The 26557-nt window shown below is 43.4% G+C and overlaps 1 protein-coding gene across 3 annotated transcripts in view; it reads left to right on the top strand.

Annotated features, from left to right (window-relative positions):
- The window catches only part of PLCL1 (phospholipase C like 1 (inactive)), a 359855-nt gene that overhangs the window by 69268 nt on the left and 264030 nt on the right, over nucleotides 1-26557 (top strand). Inside the window, exon 1 of one of the 3 annotated variants that reach the window (XM_075001834.1) lies at nucleotides 16111-16227. The exons of the other annotated variants lie outside the window; for them this stretch is intronic. The gene's annotated coding sequence lies outside the window, so the exon portion shown is untranslated. Of the gene's footprint in view, nucleotides 1-16110; nucleotides 16228-26557 lie in introns of those variants that run through there. 3 annotated transcript variants of the gene reach the window in all.

Raw genomic sequence — 26557 nt, 5'->3', positions numbered from 1 at the left:
TAATGCATGTGTTTTTATTCATAAATATTTAAATACAGTAGATGGTTTTTGTCTTACACACTCACTGTCTAATAATTCTCCTGACATGTACAAGGTAATGCTCCTGAATGGTGCTTTTGTGCAAAAGGTTATAGTTTAGTTTGATGTGATTGTGCCGATCAGCAACTCCATTTTTCTGCACTTTTTTATAAATTAGTGAGCAACAGTGTGGTTTAGCACACTGATGGAGTGGGATGATGTTGATGGAGTGGGAGTCAAAAGACCTGGCTTATATTTCTGTTTTAGCTGGTTTGCTCTGTGACCTTCTGTGCCCGTTTTCTCCTCCAACCTCTTATCTTTCTTGTCTATTAAGATTTTATCAATTCAAGACAGGAACTGCTTCTTATTGTGTGTTTGTACAGTACCTAGCACAATGCATTTCTGAGCTCGGTGCCTCCTAGATGACTGTATAATACATATAAATAATGTGTGACTAGTACTGACCTACTGTTATTTACAAGCTTATTCACACTGAGTAGCGCAAATGAAGTTAATGAGATTATTTTTTCATAAATTTCACTCATTGTGAGGAAAGGTTGAAAGATCAGGCTCTGTGAGAATTGACTTTTCAATCTGCCATGGGCAAGGGAGTCAGGTACAAAAATGGGAAAACTTATTGTGGTATAAATTGTGTTTCTCAGCCAGGGATACATGTATCCTTTGGGGTATGCTGAGGTCTTCCGGGGGCATATCAACACATCTAGATAGTTGCCTAGTTTTACAACAGGTCACATTTAAAAAAAAAAACTCACTAGTGAAGTCAGTACCATCTGAAATTTCATTCAGACAATGGCTTGATTCTACTTCTTCATATGCCTTAGGCTGAAATATAAGTACAGTATTTCTACGCCAATTCATTTGCAGTAGACCCATGGCATACACTGAGGTTGTGTTCCTGCGCAACACTGTGTCTGTCAAATTTTGCATTACTTGGGGGAGCCAGGAGACTGCCCAACACAGCATTGCTGGACAGTTTCCTGTCTTCTGTGAATGGTGCAGAGCTGGAGCCTGGCTCCCAGCTCCCTGCTGCTCACGGGAGACAGGAGACTGATCAGCACTGCTGGGCTGGTCAGTTTTCCAGCTCCCATCGGGGGCAACAGCTGAGAGTCAGGCTGCTGCTCCTGACAGGAACTATCAGTCTGACTCTTGCCACCCCTGACAGGAGCAGGGCAATGCCTCCTGTCAGGGACAGCAAGAGTCAGGCTGCCATTCTTCTCGGTGGGAGCAGCCACTCCTCTCAGTGGCAGCAGCCAAGAGTCAAGCTCTCGGCTGTCACCACTGACGGGAGTAGGGAAACTGACCAGTGCAGCAGCGCTAGTCAGTTTCCTTGCTCCTATGAATGGTGGGGAGCTGGTGCCTAGCTCCTGGCTGCCTGCCACTCACAAGATTTGACAAAACTGACCAGCACTGCTGCACTGGTCAGTTTTCTGGCTCCCCTGAGTGGCGGGCAATCTGGAGCCGGGCATCAGGTCCCTGCCGCTCAGAGTTGCGTTAATGTGAGATTTGCACAATTTGAGTGTGCATGTCTTGGGTTTCTTCTGTATTTGTATTTGCTAATAAGGTGGTAGAAAGTTAGCAAGTTTTCATTAGTAGTCTGTGATACTGTTGCATGTTTTTATAAGTAAGTAGTTTTTAAGTGAGATATAACTTGATGGTATTAAAAACAAATCTGACCCCTGAAAAGGGGACAGTAATCTGGAAAGATTGAATTGCACTTTTTTCAAGGTCTCAGATTACCTTAAAACCATGTTTCTCAGCTGGTGGTATATGTAGCATCAGGGATATGTGGGAGAAGTCTTGGAGTACTTCTAATTTTTTTTGAAAAAGGGTGTTCTTTATAAAAAAAAAAAAAAAAATTGAGAAACACTGCTCTAAATTCCATACAGAACTGATAATCATGTCATATATTTTCTTTCCACATATTAGTGAACTAGTTTTTATATATTGCATTTTCTGTACGTACTGTATCAATATGCACTTTTATTTTGCCTATTTTTTCTGAACACTTGCATTTAATATCATGCTCAGAAAATTTAACTCAGCATGCTGTGTATCCAGCTACAGTGTAAGCATCATTTGGAGCAAGAAAGGAGTTTGACCACCCTAGATTGTCTGTCTGTAATGAGAAAACTCTTTAAACTATTTGACAGATTTTACTTACAAAAGCATGGTGGGTCAAATTCAATTGAAGTGCCTAAATTTGGCCCAGTATGTTCTATTTTAGATGGAGACATGCAAATATAGAAAGAGAAAAATAAACAAAAATGGGCAGTGACTTTAGTGCTAGAATGTGTGTCTTGTATTCAAGTTCGCATACAGAAGTTGGCAAATAACCTAGTTCTTTTTATAACCAGAAGAACAGCTGGGAACTGAAGGGGAAAAATTCCACCTAAATGAGGTTGCATGACAAAGGTGAATGTGACTTAATGTATTGTTAGCATTTGGGGGTTGTTTTCAATTATTTTTCTTTCTATGTTTACTCTGTTGGCTTTCCGTTATTAGAAGCCATGCTCACTCAACAGATCCCATGTCATGCATATGTTCTCCAATATGGTGAATCAAACGGACAGGTCTTTTTGGTGTTTTACTACTGCAGGGCAGACAGACGTAGGTCATCGGCAGGAGGGAATACACCTGCAATCTTAGAGGCTAAAGCCCTGTGCTCTACCACATGAGCTAAGAGCCAGATGGCTCTCAGCTAAGGCTGTAGAGCAGAGACTTCCAGCGGTCAGTGGTTTCAGTGCCTTTGGGGTTACGCTACTTACTCATCCACTTGCGTCCACTGTAAGGGTCATGTGTTATTGTGGTTGTATATATGGCTCTTCACAGCTGAGGGATTCCCCTGCGGCCGCTGGCCCTTCTAAAGTTGCTCTTCTGTTGTTTTGTATAGCCTGAGAAGTGCAAAGCTGATCTGGGTTAAAGTCACTGAAGCCTATTTGAAGTCAGTGGGAGTTTGCGTTATTGACTTTGATAGGGTTAGTTAGGTTTAATCCTTGGCTCACAGAGCCATGTAGGGGAAATATTGTACTAAGTCTGTGAAGTTACTTATATCCTGAATCAAGTCCTAAAAATGCAAAGCTCATTAGGATTTGAAAGCTTCCAGAATTTTTCTTTGTTTCTTTCTTTTATTTTTTTCATTTTGTCCTGGTGTGCTGTAGTATTGTACAGGTCACAAAACAGAGTCATAGTGACAATTCCACTCTTCCTACCATAATAGGATTTTTTTTAATGCAAAAGGAGAAATTTTTCAACTTAATGCACAATCTCATAAGTAGATATTCTGGTCAGGGAAGTAGTAAAGTAGTAAATAAAGAGTGCCTTTACAGAAAACAGGATTCTGTCTGTGCATGGTGTTTATTATCTAAGTCCTGGCTTAAGGATACTTTTACTTGGGTTATTCACTGGAATACTATCTCCTATGTCTAAATCACATAATAATGTCCTTTAAAAATAATCAAAAACAGCATCTTGGAAAAACAGAGTAGTTGATATGAAATGATTTATCTTGCTCCCAGACAGAAAGGGCTCAGTAATTACTATGATTATTTTAACACTTTTGATTTCAGCTGAGGCTAAAGGTCTCTACCATCAGTTTGGGCATTGTTATAGGTATACGAATATGTAACAGATGACATTCACAGCCAGAGAGGTGGACAGACTTACTGGGCCCCTGAGCAGGGAGGTGTGGCTCCGTGCTCCTGGAAAGGGTGGGGCCTTGGGCGAAATGGGCCGGTAAGGGTCAGCCAGCCCTCAGCGCTGCCTGGAGTGCTGCATGTCTGCCTCCCCCAGCCAGCCCTTTGAGCTGCCTGAAATGAGCTGCTTAGGGCTCTGGCCACAATTTAAAGGACACTTAAAGGGCCCCGGCGGGTGCTGCACTTTGAATGTATGCCTGCAAAATAAACTTTAGCCATGCACGTCACCGAACTGATTTACTGCTCCCAGTAGTGTGTGCATATGCTCACTGAGCTCCTTTGAGATCCTTGCACTTTGCTCCCACTCACTTGCAGTTCCACACACTCATGAGCTCTGCTCACTGGCACCACCAAAATGAGATGTCGCTTAGTAAATGGTGCAAACCTGCCGTTCTTTCTCATTTTTTCTCACAGGGTGGAATGAATAGGTACCACTCACATCGGTATCTCTGCATTAAATACACTGGTGATATGTGTGTTAGGTTTTTGTTATGCAACATGATAGCTAGGTTCCTGTATCTTTTAATTACAGATTCTGGATACCAAATTGGAGTGCAGGGAGATGTAAAGTTTGGTGGATGGCTATATCTGGTTTCTTTCCGAAAGCTTAGTTATTTTTGCTCCGGTGTCTCCAGTTGTGCACCCAATATTAATGGGCAGTTTTGATCTTGTTCTTGCTGTCTCAGCTCTCCAGCGGTAAAATGGGGCTGATCCCTCCCTTATATCTCATGGGGGTGTTATGAAGATAAAATGACTGTTTGTGAAATACTCCAATATTGTAATGCCCTTCAAAAAACTCAGGAAGGAATTAATAATTCAGTTTTCAGAGCCGGGTTTGGATAGTGCTTGGTGAATAAGGCCACACGCTGAATAAGGACGATCAAAGAAATTTTGAATAAACAACCCATTCACTAAACAAGACAAGGGCCTTGGGGGTAAAAATAGTTATGTGATCTTAGATTTCAAGGCCAGAAGGGGCTGTTGTGTTCATCTTGCCTGATCTCCTGGGTAATTCCCCCATGGAACTTCCCTTAAATAACTCTTGTTATACAAAACTGTCCAATGTGGATTTTCAAAATTCCTAGTTGTGGAGAATTCCCCACAACCTTTGGTAAATGATTCCATTTGTTGAATACCCCCACAGTTAAGAGATCCATTTTTTATTTCCAGCATGAATTTATTTGGTTTCTACCCATTGGATCTTGTTATAGTTTTACCTGCTAGATTAAAAAGTCAGGTAGCATTAGTCCTTGAATTAACTCCTATAAGCAAAATATATTTCAATTCCTGGTGTCTGTACCTCAGGCATATTTCCTAATCCTCTCATTGCTCTCAGGGTTCTTCGTCTCAAATTTATTCATGTTCTTTTTGAATTGTGGACCCCAGAACTGGGCCAGTAGTGGTTGCACCAGTGCCAAATGGAAGTTAAGCAACTTCTCTGCCTGTACTGGAGATTCTCCTTTTGTCTACAGTGTTGCGATTAAACCTCATGTGTTGCTGATTGTTCCCTGACCCCCGTCTGTGTAATAGACGGTATATCAAAATGCATACGCACGAGAGCTGAATAAAAACTGCATAAGTGACCTTTGTTTTTGGATGTTTCCTAACTTTTAAGTACTTGACTTTGCAACTTTAAAGGTCTTTTAATATATGGTTTTTTGTTGTTTGCTTGTAAATCTTTTAGATGTGTATTTCTTTGACTTATCATTTACTACATTCTAAACAGCACTTGCTATCTTGTAGACCAAGATGATTTTTTTTCTCAAGATGATTTTTCTTTTTTCTTTCTTTCAATGATTTCACTGTGGTCTAAGCTTACAGGGTGATGGATAAAATGTGAGGAATAGGTAAGGTTGCTTAAATTTAAAATCAGACAATGCATCTTTATTAGAAGGAATAACAGTGACAGAAATTGCTATAGGAAATGGCAATATATTAAACTAGAGATGTATTAACCCTCAGCTGCTGAATTGTTCCCACTGAACACAGCAGGAAACAAACCTCATAAAAGGTCTTCAGTTCCACAACCTATTTATTTTAACCAAATTGATGCGGTCTCTGCATGCTTTCCTTCTAGAAGAGCATTTGAGTGTTTATTCCTGTTCATTCTGAAGTTGTCATGGCTCCATTGACTAACTCATTATCTCTGATTTGTTTTCTATGATAGAAACTGTGGAACAGGTGGCAAAATGTATACTGGAGCCAGTGCAAAATACTACCAAATTCAATTAATTCTCTAAGGTTGTGGCTACCCTAGAGAGTTTACACAGGCTGAACTGAAGCAGCTGCACTGCTGTAAGCTCTCTGTAGCCACTCTAAGCTACTGGGAGAGAGCTCCATCCCCAAATGAGCAGTGGTTGGTATGCTGGTGGGAGAAATGCTGTCCACAGCAGTATTTGGGTTGGTATAACTGCATTACTCTGGGTGCGGGTGGCTTTTTCATACCCTTGAGCATCATGAGTGGTAGCGTTGAGAGAGCGGGGCACACTCAAGAAGTAGTTGCCCCTGGCAGAGAGTTCTGAAGGAGGGTCTCTTTCACTGGAGTCCACTTATCTGTTTATAAGACCTGAGGTACTCTGAAAAGCACATTGGGAAGCTAGAATCAATGTCCAAGGTGAACTTTCCCCCTTGTACTAACTATGTTGCTTCAAAAACAAAAAACAACAAAAACACAAACACCCCCCCCCCAAAAAAAAAACAAACAACAAACAACCTCAAAACAAAATAGGAGATGGCTTAGGATGCCAGAAAGCAGGGTGGTGGTTCAGGTGTACTGATTGAGTTCCCCAATCCAGGGGATGCAGTGTCCTGTTAGGTAAGGGATTAAAGGTTCAAAGTGAGCCACGTTTACATTTGGTGGGGATGGCCACCTCCAGCTCCTCTGTAGCACTTAAACTCTGAAGGGGGTTTAGGGTGGGCCTCTGCTGTGGGAGTCACCACACAGAGGTGCCTGCACCCTCTGTATTGTGTGGTTTGCATGCCAGCTCCTTTCAGAGAGCCATGATGGGAGTGAACTAAGAGAAGGGCAGCAGACCTACAGGTACACCAGATCTCATGGCCTCAGTTACCCATGTGTTTAGCACACAGAGGCCTCAGCTAGTACTTCAGCTCAGTCTTCAGTAGCAGTCTCCATTGGGGCTGCATAGCCATGAGTTGAGGTCCTGCGTGGGCATGGATTTGAATTCCCCAGATGCTTTTGTATGCAGCCACACAGAGTTCAAATCCTTGGACTTCCTGGGGGGGCGTGCGGTGGATGGCATCCTCTCTATACAGGGAATGAATAAATAAATACCTCTTCCTCTGGTAATGCTTTATGTAAAAAGGTCACAGAAAACTCTAACTGCTGGCACTACACAATAGATCATCTTCATATAAGATTAATCCCTCTGCTGCAGAAGTGCTGTTGGCTGAATGAAAGTAGATGCCAGAAGGGATGGCAGCTAAGCTGCAAAATATTTTTTTCTGTCTGCATCAGACTTCTGATTGGTGCGGAAGAAGCGGCTTTTCTTACCGTTTCCATCCTTCTTTCCACACTTGCAACCTTTTGTTTACCAACCAATTTCAGTGAGAATCATGTTGCACAGGTTATTTTTATGTAGCTCACACATCATTCAGGCTTACTCATGCACAGGAACAAGCAAACTGATGCAGAGTAATACACATCTTTATGTTGCTTTATTAGTTACTTGGGTTGTCCTAGTCATTGTTGATGAGACATTTACTGTTCTCAGGGGCATGTGAGTGTCTGAGAGAGGTGGATTTTTAGCTCCCCACTTCTCCTGTGGATCTTCAGAGACAAGGAAGTATAATAGTTTCCCAGCCCATGCTTGGGATGTGTTTCTGGTAAGAAGCAAGGTGGAAATTGTCATCCCATCAACAGACATTACAGACCTATGGCTGCTGAAGTGTAACAGCATTGATTTCACTGCTTGTAAAGGTGGGTGAGGTGTGGTGTGGTGTGTTAGTTCTTCTTGAAGTGATTACTCATGTGCCTTCCAAACAGTTGTGCGCAGGTGCATGCCCAGTCACTGGAAGCTTTTTTCCCGAGCCGGTAGCCGTTGGGATGGACTGGCGCCCCATGGAGTGGTGCTGATATGGCGACCAATAAATGCCCCACCTGCCCCACCTCCCACTCAGTTCCTTATCCCTGCGCTGTCAGCTGATGGAGCTCCCTTTCTCTTTTTCGTGTTCATCACTGGGAGCGTTTGTAGGTAGTGTAAATAGTGTTAATTAGTTGTACATAGTTCTACTTAAGTATAGTAGTTAGTGGCTGTTGTTTTTTAGTTGCCGGGGCAGGTTTCATGCTCCTCTCGACGGGTGCCTGCTTCTCTGGGCTTCAAAAAACTGTAAGAACTTTAACAAGCATATGCCCAAGTCTGATCCGCACATGGTCTGCCTTGCCTGTCTCCGGGAAGTCCATCAGGGTGACCACTGTGCAGTCTGCCAGTTCTTTAAGCTCAGGATCCTAAAAGATAGGGCTCAAACACTGGAAGCTCTCCTCAGAGAAGCAGTGTTGCAGCCAGGTGTTCCCTGCCCTAAAGGGCCCAGTACAGCCTCCTTGGTGTACAGGCACCAGCAGTGGCATGGAAGGAGGCTCGACGCCAAGAGGAGAGTGTGAGAAGGCACAGAAGCCAATTCCCAGTGCCAAAAAAGAAGTGGCATAATAGGGGCTGCTCCCCTATGGCACTGAGGCATTGAGAGGACTCTGATGCACCCACTCCACAGCTCCCAGAGTATGAGCCTGAGGCACGTGCCTTAATTCCAGTGTGAGGCTGGGACCCGCACATTTTGGAGTTTCCATTGATGCTGGAGGCGTTCCGTGCCGTGCAGGACCTCATGCATGACCAGTTCACAGTTCTCCATTTCAGTCTGTCCACTGCCCCAAGGGTCTTCACCAAATGCATGGCAGAGGTGGCAGCCTTCCTGCAAAGGCACAGGGTCAGTTGTTCCCATACTGGCCATGAGTATGGACTGGCTGGTCAAAGGGAACTCTTGGGCTCAAGTGCTACCATATGTAAAGCTAATACATCAAACGTTCGACAGTCCGGGTCTCTTGGTCAATGAGACGAAGTCAGCTCTGGTCCCAACACAAAGAATGGAGTTTGCGGGAGCCCTTCTGGACTCAAGGAGAGGCAGGACCTTCCTGCCAGACAGCAAGTTTCAAACTATGGCAGCTTTATTATGCAACATCATCAGGTTCCCCACCACAATGGCCAGACGCTTCCTGAGGCTGTTGGGTCATATGGCAGCCTGTACATTTGTAGTCCAGTTTGCCAGGCTCTGAATGCCTCTGTTTCAGCTGTGGCTGGCCTCGATATACCAACCTCTCAGGAACAGCATGGACCTGTTAGTAATGGTTTCACCTCAGGGTCTCTCCACTCTCAGTTGGTGGCTGGATGTTCAAATGGTCTGTGCAGGAGAGCGCCCTTCAGGCCTCCCCAACCCTTGCTCTCTCATAGACGTTTCGGATCTGGGCTGGGGGGCTTATCTAGGGGAGCACCAAACCCCACGTCCTATGGAGTTGGGAAGACCTCAGGCTCCATATAAAAGTCAGGGAGCTCAGGGTCATCTGCCTAGTATGCGAGGTCTTCTGGGACAGTTTGACACGGCATAGCCTGGCCATGAGTATGGACAACATGGCAGCAATGTGCTGTATCAATAAAAAGAGGGTTGCACACTCCACTCCCCTGTGTCATGAGGCCCCCAAGGTATGGGAGTTTTGCGTTTGGTATCAGATCCTACTGCAGGCCCATTACTTTCCGGGAGTCCACAATTCATTAGCAGCCTGTCTCAGCAGGTCCTTTATGGACCACAAGTGATCACTAGAGAATGTGACCTATGAAAAAAGGTTGAAAGAATTGGGCTTGTTTAGTTTGGAAAAGAGAAGATTGAGGGGAGACATGATCGCAGTTTTCAGGTATCTAAAAGGGAGTCATAAGGAGGAAGGAGAGAACTTGTTCTTCTTGGCCTCTGAGGATAGAACAAGAGGCAACGGGCTTAAACTGCAGGAAGGGAGGTTTAGGTTGGACATTAGGAAAAAGTTCCTAACTGTCAGGGCGGTCAAACAGTGGAATAAGTTGCCAAGGGAGGTTGTGGAATCTCCATTGCTGGAGATATTTAAGAACAGGTTAGATAGATGTCTATCAGGGATGGTTTAGATAGTACTTGGTCCTGCCATTGGGGCAGGAGGCTGGACTTGATGGCCTCTCGAGGTCCCTTCCAGTCCTAGTGTTTTATGATTCTACCCCCAGACATGCTGCAACCAGTTTTCCAAAGGTGGGGACATCCCCAAGTGGACGTGTTTTGCCTTGCACCTCGGTGCGAAGTGCTGGACGTTTTGTTCTTACCGGCGTCTGGGGTCCTGGGCAGACGTGTTCAGCATTCCTTGGCCAGTCCCGTTGTTATATGCTTTCCCTCCAATTCCACTCGTCCACAAGGTCCTACTCAAGATTTGGTCAGATTGGGCATCGGTCATCCTTTGTGGGCTCAGCAGAACTGGTACTCAGTTCTCCTGGAAATGTCAGTTTGCAACCCAGTAACACTCCCCTTACAGCCAGGTCTGTTGCTGCAGGAGGAGAGGCGGGTGCAGCACCCCAGCCTTCTGCGCCAACACTTCATGCCATGGAAGCTCCATGGTTGAGAGCCGTGGAACTCTCATGCTCAGACCCTGTAAGGAAAGTGTTGTTCAATAGTAGGAAACCTCCCACGAGGGCAGCCTGTGTAGCCAAGTGGAAGAGGTTTTTGCTTTGGGTTTCTCAGAAGAGGCTGTCCCCTTTGCAGGGCTTGATACCTTTTTTGATTCTCTACTATTTGTGGTATTTAAGCCAAGAAGGGCTGTCTTCATTCTTAAATAAGGTGCATTTGGCAGCTATTTCAGCCTTTCACTCTGTCTTGGGATATCCTCGGTATTCTCAGACCCTGTTGTGAAGAGGTTTATGAGGGGCTTGGAAAGGGTTAAACCACAGGTGCGGGCCCTTTTACCTATGTGGGATCTTAATTTGGTGGTGTCAAAGCTTATGGGGGCCCCCTTCAAGCCCCTTCCTTCTTCTTCCATGCTGTTTTTAAGTCCAAAACAGCCTTTTTGGTGGGCATTACATCGGCCAGGAGTGTATCTGAGTTGAGGGCACTGACGGTGGACCCAGTCTATGCGGAGTTCCACAAGGACAAGGTTAGACTGAGACCCCATCCAGCTTTCTCACCAAAGGTGGTCTCCTCTTTCCATGTCAACCAGGATATCCCTCTGCCGGTTTTTTACCCAAATCTTCATGCTGCTTCTAGGGAACAGAGTTTACATACCTGAGACGTTCAGAGGGCTTTGGCCTCCTACATGGACAGGACCAAATCTTTTAGAAAGACACAGCAACTGTTTGTGGCAGTGGCGGACAGGATGAAGGGCCTTCCAGCCTCCTCTCAGGGGATCGCCTCCTGGATAATGACCTGCATTAAAGAATGTTATAAGCTGGCAGGGGTTCCCCCTCCCCAGATCAGGGCTCACTCTACCAGAGCGCATGCCTCTTCTGCGGAGTATTGAGCCCATGTTCCTATCCAGGATATTTGCAGGATGGCCACTTGGTCCTTGATTCATATGTCTATGGCCCATTACGCATGGATGCAGCATGTAACGGAGGATGTGGCAGTGGGCAGGGCTGCCTTACAGTCCTTCTGGGGCTTCGACCCTGCTTCCTAGGCATTTGGCTTGTGTTCACCCAGTTTGGAATGCTCATGAGCAATCACGTAGTTACCAGTTACGTGTTTTGTAACTGGTGTTCTTTGAGATGTGCTGCTCATGTCCATTCCACAACCCTCCTGTCTTCCTCACTGTTGGAGTAGCTGGCAAGAAGAAACTGAGTGGGAGGCGGGTTGGGTGGTGTATATGTTGGTCACCGTAGCGGCTCCACTCTGAGCCAATAGCTACCAGCTAGGGCAAAAAGCTTCCAGCAACTGGGCATGCGTAACACATCTTGGATGGACCTGAGCAACACATCACAGAGAACACCAGTTACGGAACTGGTAACTGTCTTTTTTTTTTTTCTATAGCAAGCTAACAAATGTAGGGAAGGATGACCATGTTCAGTTTACCTCTTAATGTAAGGATGTGCCTTTTTCCTTTGTTTTCACAGGGGGACAGCTCATCCTACAAGTGTAGAACTGGAAAAGACCTTAAGTTCATCTAGTCCAGTCCCTTGCACTTAAGGAAGGACTAAGTATTATCTAAACCATTCCTGACAGGTGTTTCCTAGCCTGTTCTTACACTCTAATGACAGAGATTTCACAGCTTCTGTAGTCAATTTGTTCCAGTGCATCACAACCTGAACAGTTGGGAAACTTTTTCTAGTCTCCAGCCTAAAACTCCTTTGCTGCAATTTAAGCCCATTACCTTTTGTCCTATCCTCAGAAGTTAACAAGAATAATTTTTTTCTCTCTTCTCCTTGTAACAACTTTTTCCTTGAAAATTGTTTTCAAGTCCCCTTCAGTCTTTTTTTCTCCATGTTAACCAAACCTGGTTCTCTCAATCTTCACTAATACATCATGTTTTCTAGACTTTTAATAATTTTTGTTGCTTTTCTCTGGGTTTCAGCTCACCCAGAACTGGACACAGTACTCTAAGTGAGGCCTTATGAGCACAGAGTAGAGTGGAAGAATTCTCGTTTCGTGTGTACAGCACTCCTGTTAATACAGCCCCAGAATGATGCTTGCTTTTACTGTTGACTTTTATTTAGCTTGTGCTCCACCATGATCCCTAGATCCCTTTCCTCAGTACTCCTTCCTAGGCAGGCATTTTCCATGTTGTATGCATACAACTGATTTTATTTCCTAAGTGGAGTACTTTGCATTTGTCCTGATTGAATTTCATCCTGTTTACCTCAGACCATTTAAATCCTATTCCCCAAAGTACTTGCAACCCCTCCTAGCTTGGTATCATCCTCAAACTTTTCAAGTGCACCGTATGCCATTATCTAACTTGTTGATGAAGATACCTAACAGAACCAAACCCAGAACTGAACACTGCAGAATTCCACTCGTACTCACAAGAATGACTTTGAGCCATTGTTAGCAACTCTCTGGGAATGGTTATTTGGCCACTTATACACCCATCTTACAGGGCCAGCTGGAGGTGGGGATGGGGGTGGGGTCAGCTGAAGAGCCAAGGGTGGGGGTGGAGGGTTCATTGTGTGGGGGGAGGTGGTCCATATTTACAAAAAAAGCTCCCTCCCTGAAATTCCTGCCTATGGGCCTGCTAAAGCTAGTTTGATCTCATTTTGTACCTTTCTAATTTTGTCCCTATGTGTTTGTGGTGTGTGTTGGTTTATACTCATCCTCTGTAATTTGACCTAGCTAGTTTCCACTTTCTGTCGGACACTTTTTTAAGAGTTTCAGATCATTGCAGATCTCCTACTTAAGCTAGGGTGGTAGCTTACTGTACTTTCTATATCTTCTGCACAGTGAGATAGTTTGCTTGTGTGGCTTTAATGTCTCCTTGAAAAACTGCCAGCTCTCTCTGGAACTGGTTTTCCTCTTACAAGATCTAGCCTACCAATTCCTTGAGTTTGGTAGAGTCTGCCTTCTTGAACTCCATTGTCTTTCCCTCCTACCATTCCTTAGAATCACGAAATGTACCATTTCACATTCACTTTCACCCGGGCTGCCTTCCACTTCTTTAAATTCTCAACCAGTTCCTCTGTATTTGTCAAAATCAAATCTAGAACTGCCTCCCCTAGTAGCTTTCTCCATCTTCTGAACTGCAAAGTGGTCTCGAAAGCATTCCAAGAGCCTGTTGGATAACTTGTGCCCAGTTGTATTTGCCCAGCAGATGTCCAGGTAGTTGAAGTCCTGCATTAACACCAAATCCTGTGCTTTCTATGATACTGTTAGCTGTTTAAAAAGAGCCTTATCCACCTCCTCTTCCTAGTTAAGTAGTCTACTGTAGACCCTGACCATAATGTCACCTTTGTAATTTTTTTAAACTTCTTTCTTTTGTAGCTGCCAAGAGACTTTCATTGACTCTGTCTCCTATTTCCACTCAAACTCAGTCCAAGTGTATACAGCTTCCCTTTCATACTTCCCAAGCCAGCTGTACTCTTCTGTGCCAACATTCCAGTCATGGATATTATCCTACCAAGTCTCTGTGACATATCTAGCATCATAGTTGTGTTTATTGACTAGTATTTCTGGTTCTTTTTGTTTTATTCCCATACTTTCTTCATTAGTATACAGATGTTTAAGACAGGCTCATGCAAAGTGGGTGGCAGGCTCCCTCCTGTGTGTGTGTGTGAAATTTCGTAAGGTGGGCACAGCACGATGCTCTGCTGGGTCTCAGGCTCATCCATCTCATTAAAAATATTGAAATAAAAAAACCCAGTAACATATGTATGTGTGTTCATGTTCATATACTGAATAATGAAGCTTTTACATTCTGCGTACTTATTTTCTTACATGTGCCGAAGGGGCTTTTTTTTTTTTTCCCACATGAATTTAATAAAAATTTCCATCCATTTGGATTACAATAGACAGGGATGAAAGGTGGAGCCTAACTTAAAAGTTTGCTCACCTCTCGTTCAAGATACTGATTTGATTTTTCCCTCTGTTTGCCCTCTTGCAATCCTTGTCTGTCAGTGACAGCATAGTGGAAATGAGCCTTAGTCAAGTTCCGCTTGTGGAGCTCCCTGCTGCTGTTGTCTGGTGATTTCAGTTTGTCTCTGGCAATTTGAATAGTTGACTCCCTATTGATGGAAGTAGTTTTAAAAACAGACAAACAAAAAGCAGCAGCTGTCTAGCTAATTATAATATAAAATGGTATTGTTCAGTTTGCACTTAAGGGTTTCAATAACCTTTGTGCCATTTTTAGAAATTAATTTTAGAATCCTTTAGTTTTCTATTGGTTACTGGCTGATTTTTTTTTTTTTCCTTTTCCATTAATTGTTGTCTTGCAACTGCAGTTGACTGAGCACTATGCCCTTCACCTAGCTGTTGTGCAGCAATAACTTCTGAAATTTCAAAGGATGAGAAACACCAGCATTTTCTGGTTTTGAGCGTCTTTAACAAGAGAGTATTTGACATGATAAACACTTGATATGAATTTAAACAAGCTGCATTTTAGAATATTTATTTCCTCTATATCTTTACTACTCTATTCTTACACTTGAATGCATATTTATTCATGTGTGTTCTGGTGTAGTAGTGTATGGTTCAGACACTCAGACCTTATAATTTCTTCCTTTCAATAGTGGATGAACCACAAAAGTGACAATAAGACTGCCTGGAGATAAATAGATAAAGTGAAGTGGTAAGCCTGATTGTATGCTCTTCTGGGGGTTGGAGCCACCAGCTGTCAATTTGTTCTTTTCATGACACAGGCATTCAAATGTTAATCAGCTCTCATAAATCCAGAGGGTGAGGAAAAGAATATTCATATTCCTGTCAGATTTTCTGAAAACAATAAATGTAATTGGTAAGTTCCTTTCGTACGGGCTGGTCATAATTGGGAGGTTGCAGTGCAAGTGAGTGAATGCTTATCTAAGCGCTCTTAGTAAGGTATAAAAACATCCACAGTTGTAAGCTCTGATATTTAAATTTGCTACTAAATGACAGTTATTTATATTGTCCTTTTCAAGAACAGTTTAGCCTGGACATGCTTGAGTTATTCCAAATGGGAGAACCCTGGGGACTTCATGGCTCATCGATGGGCCTTTTAACACTAGGTTAAAAGTTCATTTCCCCTCCCTCCACCCCCGTTCAGAAGGTTGGTTATTAATTTACACTACAGTGAGTTAGTTGCTGGTCACAGTCCAATTTTTAAGGGACAGATAATCCATATGCCTCACCACCTCTACCACTGAGACTGCAGCAGAGTTCTCACTGAGCACCCAGAGGAAGCCAGATCATTGAATGGGCTTACAAGTGGGAACTCCCCATTTTCCTGTTGATTATTTCCCCTTTAGAACAAGGCTGGGGGATGCTGAGGTAGGATATAGGGAAGCTTGTGCTCCTGTTGCTGGATCTGTTCTGCATGGGTGTCAGTCCCCAGGCTCTTGATGTCTGAACATTTAAATTACTAGTTGGTTCTCTTTGTTTGTTTTGTTTTTTGACTGACCTGAAAGTGTTAAGTCAGGGTTTTATTGTACCGCGGGGGGAGGCTTTTACATCCTACTTCTGTTTCCAGGTTTGACAACTGTACTTTCTTCAGTAGTTTAATTTGAAAGGACATTTTTATAAGAAGGGAAAATTAAACTTCTTTTTTGGGTACTGGACATTAGTGCTATGTCCAAATTTAATGCTTTGTCTTGCCTAAGAACAGAATTGTAGAATGTTTGGGAGAAAATCATGATACTTTGTATTTATAAATCAACCATTTTCATAACTTTGTTTTGGTGGCTAGACTGGAGCATGCTCACAAGGGATAGAGGAAGACTGATGTTAACAGAGGTTGTGCCTCATTGGTCTGGCACACTCGCGACCCAAGTGGTTCCAGACCAGGGATTTTGCTGGACCAGAGCAGGTCAGTGTTTCCCTGCTGGCCCCACTCTACTTGGGGTGTCTGCCCATTCCTGGCCACCAGGTCAGCTGGCCCCCAGCATCTGGCTCCTTGGCCAAGGCTCTGGCTCCTATTCCCCTGCTCCATGGCCGAGGCTGTGCCTAGAACTCTTGTCCCACACTGACTACCTTGCCATGGCTGCAGCTCCTACTCCCTGGCCATGGCCACAGCTCTCCACCGTGCCTGCAGCTCCTGCTCCTCAGCCACAGCTCACTAGCCGTGGTGGCCCAGACCTTGCCACACCTGTAGCTCTCACTTTCCAGCCATGCCAGCAGTCAGCCCAGCCATGCCCCCCACCCCCACCCCCGAGGCTTCCTGGCCACCGGGGCCCAGCTCCTGCTGGATTCCTGGCTCCCACCAGGTTCCCAGCCCCCACTGGCTTCCTGGCTCCATCCAGCTTCCTGCCCCAGCTGCAGCTGCCCAGCCCCAGCCAGAGCTTTCAGCTACACGACACACCACTGGCCCCTGCTCCTGGCCACTGGAGCTCTCTGCTTCAGCAGTATCCGCGGTCCTACCAGGCCAGAGATGTTGCTGGACCAGAGGGCTCCAGATTTCAAAGGCTGAACCTGTCTTCAATTTCTAGCAAAGAATTAAAATAACTTGGATCACCATTTAATTTCATTCAGTTAATGGAAACTTACACTTCTTCAGGTTATGGCCAGATATAACTTCCAGTAATGTCAGGGGCTGCTTTCCTAAATCTTAAGCAGGCCTTCTCAGGAAAACACCTCCTCAGAATTTAGTGTGATTCTCCAGCTGTTAGCTTTTAATCCCTTGTCATTCTTCTCTGAGAGCTGTGAAAAATGTTGGCAACAAATTTGCAATTGAAAAAGTTATTTTTGTTGCAAATAGAATTCCTTCAGAACAAAGCTTTATAGTGGAAATAATGCCCAGATGGTAATCAAAAGATGCTTTGCTGTGCCACAACTGAATGAGATCAATTGAATTGTTTGTTTGGTTTTCTTTTTTCTTTTTGGTTAGTCATGAATACTGGGGACTTGACTGTCATTTAAAATAGTGGGTTTACATCACTGTATGTGCTCTGTAATATCAGCTCTGCTAGAGGAGTTTGCTGTCTGGCAAAGACAGCCCTCCAGATCTCTGGGAATTAAGACCGAAGATATTAAGAGTACACATCAAAAATCTTTTGACCTGTGCACGTTAAAACTGAAAATGACAAAGCTAGAGGTGTGTGCTATGAAGAGACTTAGAGGTGTATGCATACTCACGCAAAGTGCTTTCCTCCTTTGTGTGTGCCTGCTGCATTCATGTGTGGAGACACCAAAGAAATACAAGAGTCTGATACGAGAGATCATGAAGAATTATTTCACTGTTGTGGGTGTAGAAGTGAGAGCAGTCAAGCCGGAAAATGCAGAAGGGTGGGTGGTGGTGGTGGAAATCTATTTATGTGCCCTAGTTGTAATAAAGAGTGAAAATTTTGTTTTGTCAGCGTTGAAATATTTCTTCCCTGATTTAAAAGCCAGATTCACAAAAAGAACAACTTGTTATGGCTCTTGCCTTGTGTGTGTGAAGATCTAGCTAATCTGTTCCTCTTTTCTGCAGTTATTACCTTATCTGAAACTGTTTATACACATTTGAAGACCTAATAATAAACAACAGAGGCTATAAATGTACAAGGATCAAAATTCCTGCTAAATAAAGGCTTTGAGATATTACAGAGTTGAAGGCTTCTTGCTGAAGTAACTTTGCCTGCAAAGGTATCCATTTGCTAAAGGCTAGCTTATACTAGGGAAATAAGTCAATTTCAGACACACAATTCTAGCTACAGCGATTGTGTAGCTAGAATCAGTGTGTTGGAAATAGACTTACCTGACTTTCCTTACTGAGCAAGGTCGATGGGAGTGTTTCTCCTGCTGACCTCCCTTACTCCATGTATGGAGTACCGGGGTTGACTGCTGACCCTAGAGCGGTCAGTTTTGCTCCCCTTTACCAGATGCGCAAAAGTGAGCTATGGAAGATTGACCCTGCCTGGGCTGATCTTCCCAGAAACATAGACGTGCTCAAAGACAATGAGGCTCGGGCAGCCACTCAAAAGAAACTTCTGAAGGTCCAGGTTATGAGCCCCTGGGAGCAGCAGTGGCAATTCCAGGAATGGCAACATGTCCAAGTTCTGGAACAACTGGAAGAGAACAGACTGTTTCAGGGACAGATGTCCAAGGTGTGGTTAACCCTGAGACAGTACTGCCAGTAATACCCCAAACCCAAACCCCAGAAAGGGAGTGGGATTTTTGTCTTGGTCAAGTAGGTGGACTTCTGAATAGTTTGGGAGAGACGCTTGCTCACCGTGACATATCCCAGAAGGAGTCTCTGAAGCAGCTAGTGCTAATCCACCAGCACAGTGATTTGGATATTAGATATCGGCGTCACCTCCTGTGGGCATAGGGCAAAATAGAAAAACTGTTATTCAAGCTTTCAGCCTTTTCTAGCTTTCAGGAGATGTTTTTAATGCTTTTTAGTTAAGATAAATGAGACCATGACTGACTCTCTTACCCAGCACACTTTTGTAACCAACAGTACTTTAATGGAGTGTACTGGCCCTTTAAGCCTAAGGAAGGCCAGAAGATCCCATTCCAGGGATATTGATGTGAGCACAGGCTCAGGAACTGGCTAAAACCCAAAGGTGGATGTGGTCTCAGGGAGCAAGCAGGTGGGTATGAAGATACTGCGATATGTACAAGAGCTTGGGATCAGAGTCTCTGTAATATAGAATGTGCAGGGCTGTCCTCTTTCCTGGCCAACTGGGAGATGCTTTCAGAAGGAGGGTAGTAAATTCACTTCCCTCCTCTCAGAACAGGATGGCGGCTGGGAGAGACAGTGGTGGAAGTCCAGACTTCTGCTGGGCAGTATAAGGGCTCTGCAATCAGCAGGAGCATTGGAGGTGGGTAACCTGTAGTGTTGGTAGGATGGATCTGGGGTCTGGGACACCACGGAGGACTGTCTTGAATTATTTTGGGATACCAACCAAATATTAGTGCGAGGAGAATGATCAATGAATACCCTGACAGAGACTATCCAGCACTCGGGAGAGGAGGGCAGGGGGACAGAAATCACTAGCAAAAAGTGTCTGACCATGAGCAGGAGCTAGGCAGAGGCTGTCCCTGCTACAAGTCTGGTGTGCTGTTTTCAAAACTTGCTTTCTGTCTTTGAAAGAGAAGATCCAAAAGGTGAGATACTCAAGCGTTATCTACCCCAGAAAACTTTTCTAGTATAGCTATCTTGGCAAATCCTCCTACTATAAGTGTAGGTTAAAAATGGAAGTGCTTTTGCTCATATAGTTTATATTAGTTCCCTGAATAAAGTGTTATACTAGGACTAGGGCTTTCAGGCATCCTTACTGGGGCTTTTGACTATATAAGAATGTCACCAAAACCTACAACCCTAACTGATGATGTTATCTCAGCTGAAGTTTCTAGTGTAGATCTTGCCTTGGTGGCTCTGGGAGAGGATAAGTTGGAGCTGAGAAACTATTTTAGAAACCTAAATGTGTGTACTTATCCGTGACTACTCAAGTGCAAGCAGAGACCTACAGAAAATGATTTTTCATTGTTTGATGCTGGAGTTTGTGTTAAACTGGCACCTCTTTAATTAGGAAATAGAAGTGAGAGGAAATGTCTATTGACAAAAGTTCTGCACTTTGAAGTTACAGTGCTGTATCTTTTCTTTGATCTCCCGATGTACAAGTTATTTTTATTCTCATGCATGCAACAATTAATTGCTTTTATAATGTGTGCGTACAATTTTTTTGAGACGGGTGGGGAACTGTTTTGATTGTAATTACCAGTAAAAGTGCACTGATACTTAAGTTGACGTTGGAACAATTGACCTGCTCAGATAATTAAATGATGAACTTCAAAGCAATTTTGTCAGAAACTGTAATCCCATGGGCACCTTTTTATAATAAGAAAATGGCTTGACAAAAACCCTGCTTCCTTTTCTGAGCTTCACGGCTAAGAACTGAACACTGTCATCTCTGATTTAAATATGTTGCTCCTTAAAAATACTGCCAACAAAGTCATGCAGAAACATTGGCATTCCTTTGCCTTGTCAGTGCATATTCCATCTGGGCAACATCTTCAACTTGGACCCGTCTTCAGATCCTCATATCTAGGTTACATCTAAATCTTGCAGATTCTTTGGTATAACATCTGTAAAATATGGTCCTAGCCTATCCACCCACATGGCTAAAATTCTCCTTGTGGCTTCTATTGTATCCAGTCTCAATTACCACAATGTCTTTCTCTCTGACCTTGACAAAGGTAATTTTTCCCTGCTCATATCCATGCAGAATGCTGATGTGGAGATCATTTTCCTTGGTCATTGCTGGGATCGTATCACGATTCTCTTTTGAATCCTTCCACTGGTTGGTACTTTTATTTTCAGCAAATATAAGCTGTTTGCCTTCAATTTCAAAGCCCTCTTCAGCCAATCCCTACCCTTTCTGACATCTCTTATTCAGTAGCAAAATGTCAGTTCCTGCCTCCAAGTGGCCCAGGATACCAGCCCCCATTAATCACATATTGGAAATTTCAAACAAGCACTCTATATTTTTCTCCTGGGCTGCCCCTCATGAGGGAAGAGCTCCCAGCAAACATCTGCAAAGCTACCTCGTTCTCCTAATACTCAACTCTCTTGTGATGCCTACGAAAAAAATTGGCAGTGGTTGGTCCTCTGGTGTGGTGAAACTGTCTATCATGCTGGCCAATGATGTCTCATTGTTTCCTGGTACTTGCTTGTTAGTCCAGAGATAGACACAGACTGTTTGTTGTTTTTTGTTTTACTTATCACATTGGGTTTCAATAGTAATACAAATAATAAACTAAATAGTATGCACTTGTTTAGGGTGTCTGGAAATTGGTTTCCCAAAGCTAATGAAGAACACGTCATGATCTTCATGACTCTTTTTTGAAGATATGATTTCATGGATCTGGTATCATCCAGATTTATGTCCTAGTTCTCACCTTAAGTATTTATTTGCAGTAGGAAAGGCTCAAACCAGGGACAAGTTTTGCAGACTTCTATAAACCAGACATAACCAAACCAAAAATTGGTTTCTGATTCAGCCAAACATACAACAGCCCATAAAATTTGTTGCATTTAAGAGTTCAGAATAGCGTGCACCCTATTCACGTCCTGAAGGCTTGGTGCTGGCGGGACCTGCCCCTCCTTTCCCCACAGCAGTGAGTTTCAACATTAATAGATGAATACGTCCTTAACACCCCTTAGAGCTGTTTTTTGGGGTGCTATGCACGCTTTCAGACACTGCTGCATGAGTTACACTCTTGTCACCTTTTCAAACTTTGCTTTGCCACTGTGAGGGTCAGAAATACAACTTTTGTGAACAAGTGAAAGCTGAGATTCTGAAGACATCACTGACGTGACTTCAGAAGCTGGGGGCATAAGCCACAGGCCTGTAGGTGCTGTGCCTGGATCAGGGCCTTGTATACTCAGTCTAAAATGCTTTTGAGGTGATGAATAAGAATATTTGCTGTTTGAATCTCCTTTAAAAAGAGATGAAAATATTTTCTATAATCTAGGTACTGAGCTAGAAGAGCTACAGGACAATACTTGAAATGGATTGTAAATATTATTGACTTTTCTCAGTAGCAACAAGATATTAAGGAGAGAAGCTATTTGTTCAGAAATTTAACTCAGACTGAAAAACATGACTGCATTGTGTGGGAATAGGAGCGAGATAAGATTAATTCCTTGGGACTACGCTAAAAAGACATCTGTGAAAAGAACATTTTCATACTGCTGCTGCTTGGTTTAGCCTGTCCTTGAAGATATAGAACTCTTTCTTCTGGAACTATTTTATTTTTCTTCACAGGTAGCGTATGGGGATAAACAGCCAGCTCAGTGATGATATTCAGAGTTATCTGTGAAAGAAGCAGAGTTTGTTACAGTGTCCCACACAATTTTTAACATTTTCAGGCATCGGGTGATTTTTGTGGTTTGACTTATTTGCCAGATCAGGATTCCTGGCTGGCACAAGGGCAAAAATCGTGTGCAGAAGGAAATGTCTCTCTGTCTCCTGTCTCTCCTATGGACTCCTCATACCCTGCTGGTGTACCTTATGAGGTGCAATTTAGGCCATCGGTTGAGAAAATATTATAAAAAGAGAGTAGGTCTCAGAGTAAACCTAGCCTTTCTGATAAGCAAGGATTGTAAAATTAATTACTATTTGGACCTCCTTAAATGACTCTAAATATCTTAGGATAGTTTCTGCTTCATTAAGTCCTGAATCAGACCTTTAAAGACTTACGTCTGGTGGTTGAAACAGCTTGTGTGCCTACACTTCTGAGTCTTCCAGATCTTTAGTTTTTAGACTTTAGATGATAACTTTTGAGTGTGCAAAGCAACAAACAATCTAAATTTAGCTTTAAGCTATTGCCCCTGTGGTCTGGTTTAGATCTCTTTTCCCCTTTTCTTGATCTCTCTCTCTTTCTTTCTTCATCTCCTCACTTGAGACTGTGGTTCTCTCAAAGTTGAGATGCATTTCTTTTGTTACAGATTACTAGTCAGCTTCTGTGAAAAAGTGCACACTGAGCTAAATTCTGCTCTTTTTCATGGAATGGAATTAACTTTATCAGAGCAGAATTTGGTCTCTTGAATAGAGCCAGTTATTGTACTCTGCACATGGGTGAGTAGTCAGAAAAAGAACCTGAAGCAATTTGTTACAATTTCTAAAGCTTGTTGTACAGTTTGGGCTTGTCTACGCTTGCCTCCAGCTTTGAAGGGGACATGGTAATCAGGATGATGGGAGATTACTAATGAAGTGCAGTGGTGAATATCAGAGGGGTAGCTGTGTTAGTCTGGATCTGTAACAGCAACAAAGGGTCCTGTGGCACCTTATAAACTAACTGAACTAAAAGTTTTGAGCATGAGCTTTCGTGAGCACAGACTCACTTCATCAGATGCAGCAGCTCATGCTCAAAACTTTTCTGTTAGTCTATAAGGTGCCACAGGACCCTTCGTTGCGGTGAATATGTGGCACTTCATTAGGCTAATTCTCCCCTGCGGCAACTTAAGTGTCAAACTTCGAAGTGCCAGCATGCGTGCAGCTGGGGCAAGTGTAGACCCAGCCTAAAACTGGGCTCCTTGGGTACGTGGTGTATGATTTTAATGACGGTAATTGTGAGGCTGTCAACTTTTTGAAACATTACTTACACCTTGTAAGCTTGTTTTACTGTATCAGAGGGATGTCTCCTGCACCTGCTGGTATTCCAGTTGTACAAACCTGGGCTCAGTTCAGCAGTAGGATGGGCATGGGTCTGAAATCAGTGTAACTAATAGACGCAGGCAAACATTTTGAAACCTGGATAAATGTGTTATCTGATGTCAAATCATTGGTGGAAATGAAGCCTTATGATCCCTGAGATTTAAACTATAGCAATAACATTTTTCACAAATTTGGAGGAACATATGCAGTTCTGTGGATAATTTAGTGACCCTCAGCTGTCCAGCTACATTCTTTGTTGGCTTATACCAGGTCTGAGCTTGACCTTGAGAAGACAATGCATTATTTTGTTAGTCATTAGACAGTGTTAACAAGGGAAGTGAGAACATTTTCTTGCTTATCTGCAAACGTTTCCAGCTACTTAGGCAGTGCCATATAAAGTCTCCAAAGGGCTCCTTTCCTCTTCCAGGAGAAGAGTAGCCATTAAGCAGGTACTGCAGGAAAAAGGGGATTGGGGCTTTATGGACAGTGCTGACACAAGCAAGTATCCCGATTCTCCCCTCACTCCGCAAAAAGGAGCGGGAGGAAGAGCTCTCAGATCTGATCCAGGCTCTGAAAAGACTCCCACTGACTTCACAGGCTTTGGCCAGACCATAAAAGCAGTGTGTATGGAGGAGAACACAACTGTTCCTCTTCATCAATGCATTCTGTGCTGCTACCTGAGATTATTAACAATTTTAATAGATTCCACTACTTTATTTTCTCAAGAGCTTGCATAACTTAGGCGTTCTCTGACAGAAGGTTCACAGTTGCTAGTTAAATGTCACTAGCAAAGAAACTTTCCTAAGAGGTTTGTACTCATTATACCACACATTGCTCTTCAGCTTTATATCCCTTGTTTCTTGCTCTCCCCTATAGCTGTGACGCAAAGTAGATGTTATATGAAATTGAAAATTAAAGATTTGGCAGATTAGTAGATAAATAATCGTACAAAGCTTTCCTCCAAAACCACTCTAATGAAATTGAAATAGACTCTTATGTAATACACTGAGGTAACAGTAACAGAGAGGAAGCCGTGCTAGTCTATACACTATCAAAACAAAAAGCAGTCAAGTAGCACTTTAAAGACTAGCAAAATAGTTTATTAGGTGAGCTTTCGTGGGACAGACCCACTTCTTCAGACCATAGCCAGACCAGAACAGACTCAATATTTAAGACACAGAGAACCAAAAACAGCAAGCAAGGAGGACAAATCAGAAAAAGACAATCAAGGTGAGCAAATCGGAGAGTGGAAGGGTTGGGGGGGAAGGTCAAGAATTCGACTGAGCCAAGTATGCAGACAAGCCCCTATAGTGACTCAAAAAGTTCCCATCACGATTTAAACCATGTGTTAATGTGCTGAATTTGAATATAAAAGCCAGCTCAGCTGTTTCCTTTTCCAATGAGGGAGGGGCATTATTGTTAGTGTTTGCCTTGCACTTGCTACCCATCCAAACTGAGCAAAATGATTGTCTATTTTCTTTAGGAAAAATTAATCCCAGCTCCTCTGAGTGCTGTTTGCTACAGGCTGCTAAAGGCTACACCATGGGTCAGCAACCTTTCTGAGGCGGAGTGCTGAAATTGACCTTTCGATCTCTATGTACAGTCTGAGTGTTGGTGATACTTTGTAAAGTCACTAATAATCTCACAACAGGTTCATTAATAAATAAATTAAAATGCAGAGCTTTATCATTTAGGGGGTGGTTGGTAGCATTAGCTGGTCTTTTGTGAATCCATAGCTGACATGGCTTTGAGCTGCATGACAGCTGCATTCGGGATGAGGTACTGGGCTGAGCTCCCACCTTGCATGCTGATGAAAATCATGAAGAAAAACAAGCACTGCGCAGACGTGGAATTTGGCTTTTAAGATTTTTTTTTTAAAAACTAGTCACTGAGCGTTATCTGGCAAAGCATTTTTTGTTTTTTCTTGTGCGTGAGCTGTCTGGGTAAGATCGATTGGGCCCAGCTTGTTTTGCTGTCTTGTCTTCTGCTGCAGCGTTGCTGTGTTTGGGAACATTGAAATAGCAACCTTTCATTCAGAGGAATGGGATATTGAAACATGCCAGGATGCACAGCTGCCCCAGACAGACAAATCTAGCACCTCGTTCAGTGGTTATAAGTGGCTGCTCATTGGCTATAAAGGTGACGCCTCATTAATATCAGTGGTATAAGCGTCTACATTTGTCCTGGCCTTATTTTTTCAGGCTGGTGACTATGTACTCAGTCAGACGATATTGTATGAGTCTGGATGAAATTCTGCTTTACACCAGTGTAAATTAAAAGTAAATGTGAGTCCATGTGCTAAAGCTGCTTGAAGGAAGTGAAAGCAGCTATTTGAAACATATATGACTATATCTGCCACTACTTGCCTTGAGAGTAATTGGCAGATGCCCCCTGGCTCACCAAACTGTGTGAGCAATACTTGTCAGGCCTGACCTGCTCACTAGACATGACACTGTCATGATATGATGTGTGTACTTATACGCCACCCTATACATCGTATGTCTGTCATGCCCCAAAATGGGCATATGATGTATAGTGTGTGACACCTAGACCACTTACCGAGAGAAAGAATGAGTCTCCTCTATAGCCTTAGCTGAGAGCCAGCTGGATTTTAGCTCTGACGATAGAGGCTCATGCACTAAGCTCTAGAGGTCCCAGGCTCTAGTCCTCCTGTTATAATGACATTCTTAAAACATGTGCAAGGCTGCTGGATATGAGGTACCCCATCCTAGACAAAGGATTGTGGTTGCACTTGTGTGAATGTATCTCCAATATAAATTAGGCAAGGTGTGACCAGAGCCAAAACCAAGCACATTATGTGCAGGTTAAAGAAAGCCACCAGGAGAGAGCGTGGGAAAAGATGACTCTCAGCAGGGATGGGGGGAGAATGGAGATTTCCCCCCTTCCAAGCCCTTCTGCCTCTTGGAACAGTGTAGTTTAGGAAGGCAGCATGGTGCCCTCCCCACAGAGAGAGAAGGGTGATCTGCGCTTACTCTTCAAAGAATAGATTTCAAAGACTTACTGAGCTATAAAGATGTGTCTGAGCCTCATATG

This window comes from Carettochelys insculpta, chromosome 8 (assembly GCF_033958435.1).
Source record: "Carettochelys insculpta isolate YL-2023 chromosome 8, ASM3395843v1, whole genome shotgun sequence".
In the NCBI taxonomy this organism is placed as follows: Eukaryota; Metazoa; Chordata; order Testudines; family Carettochelyidae; genus Carettochelys; species Carettochelys insculpta.
The sequence above is the reverse complement of the archived record's forward strand: the minus strand, read 5'-3'. Positions and strand labels throughout refer to the sequence as shown.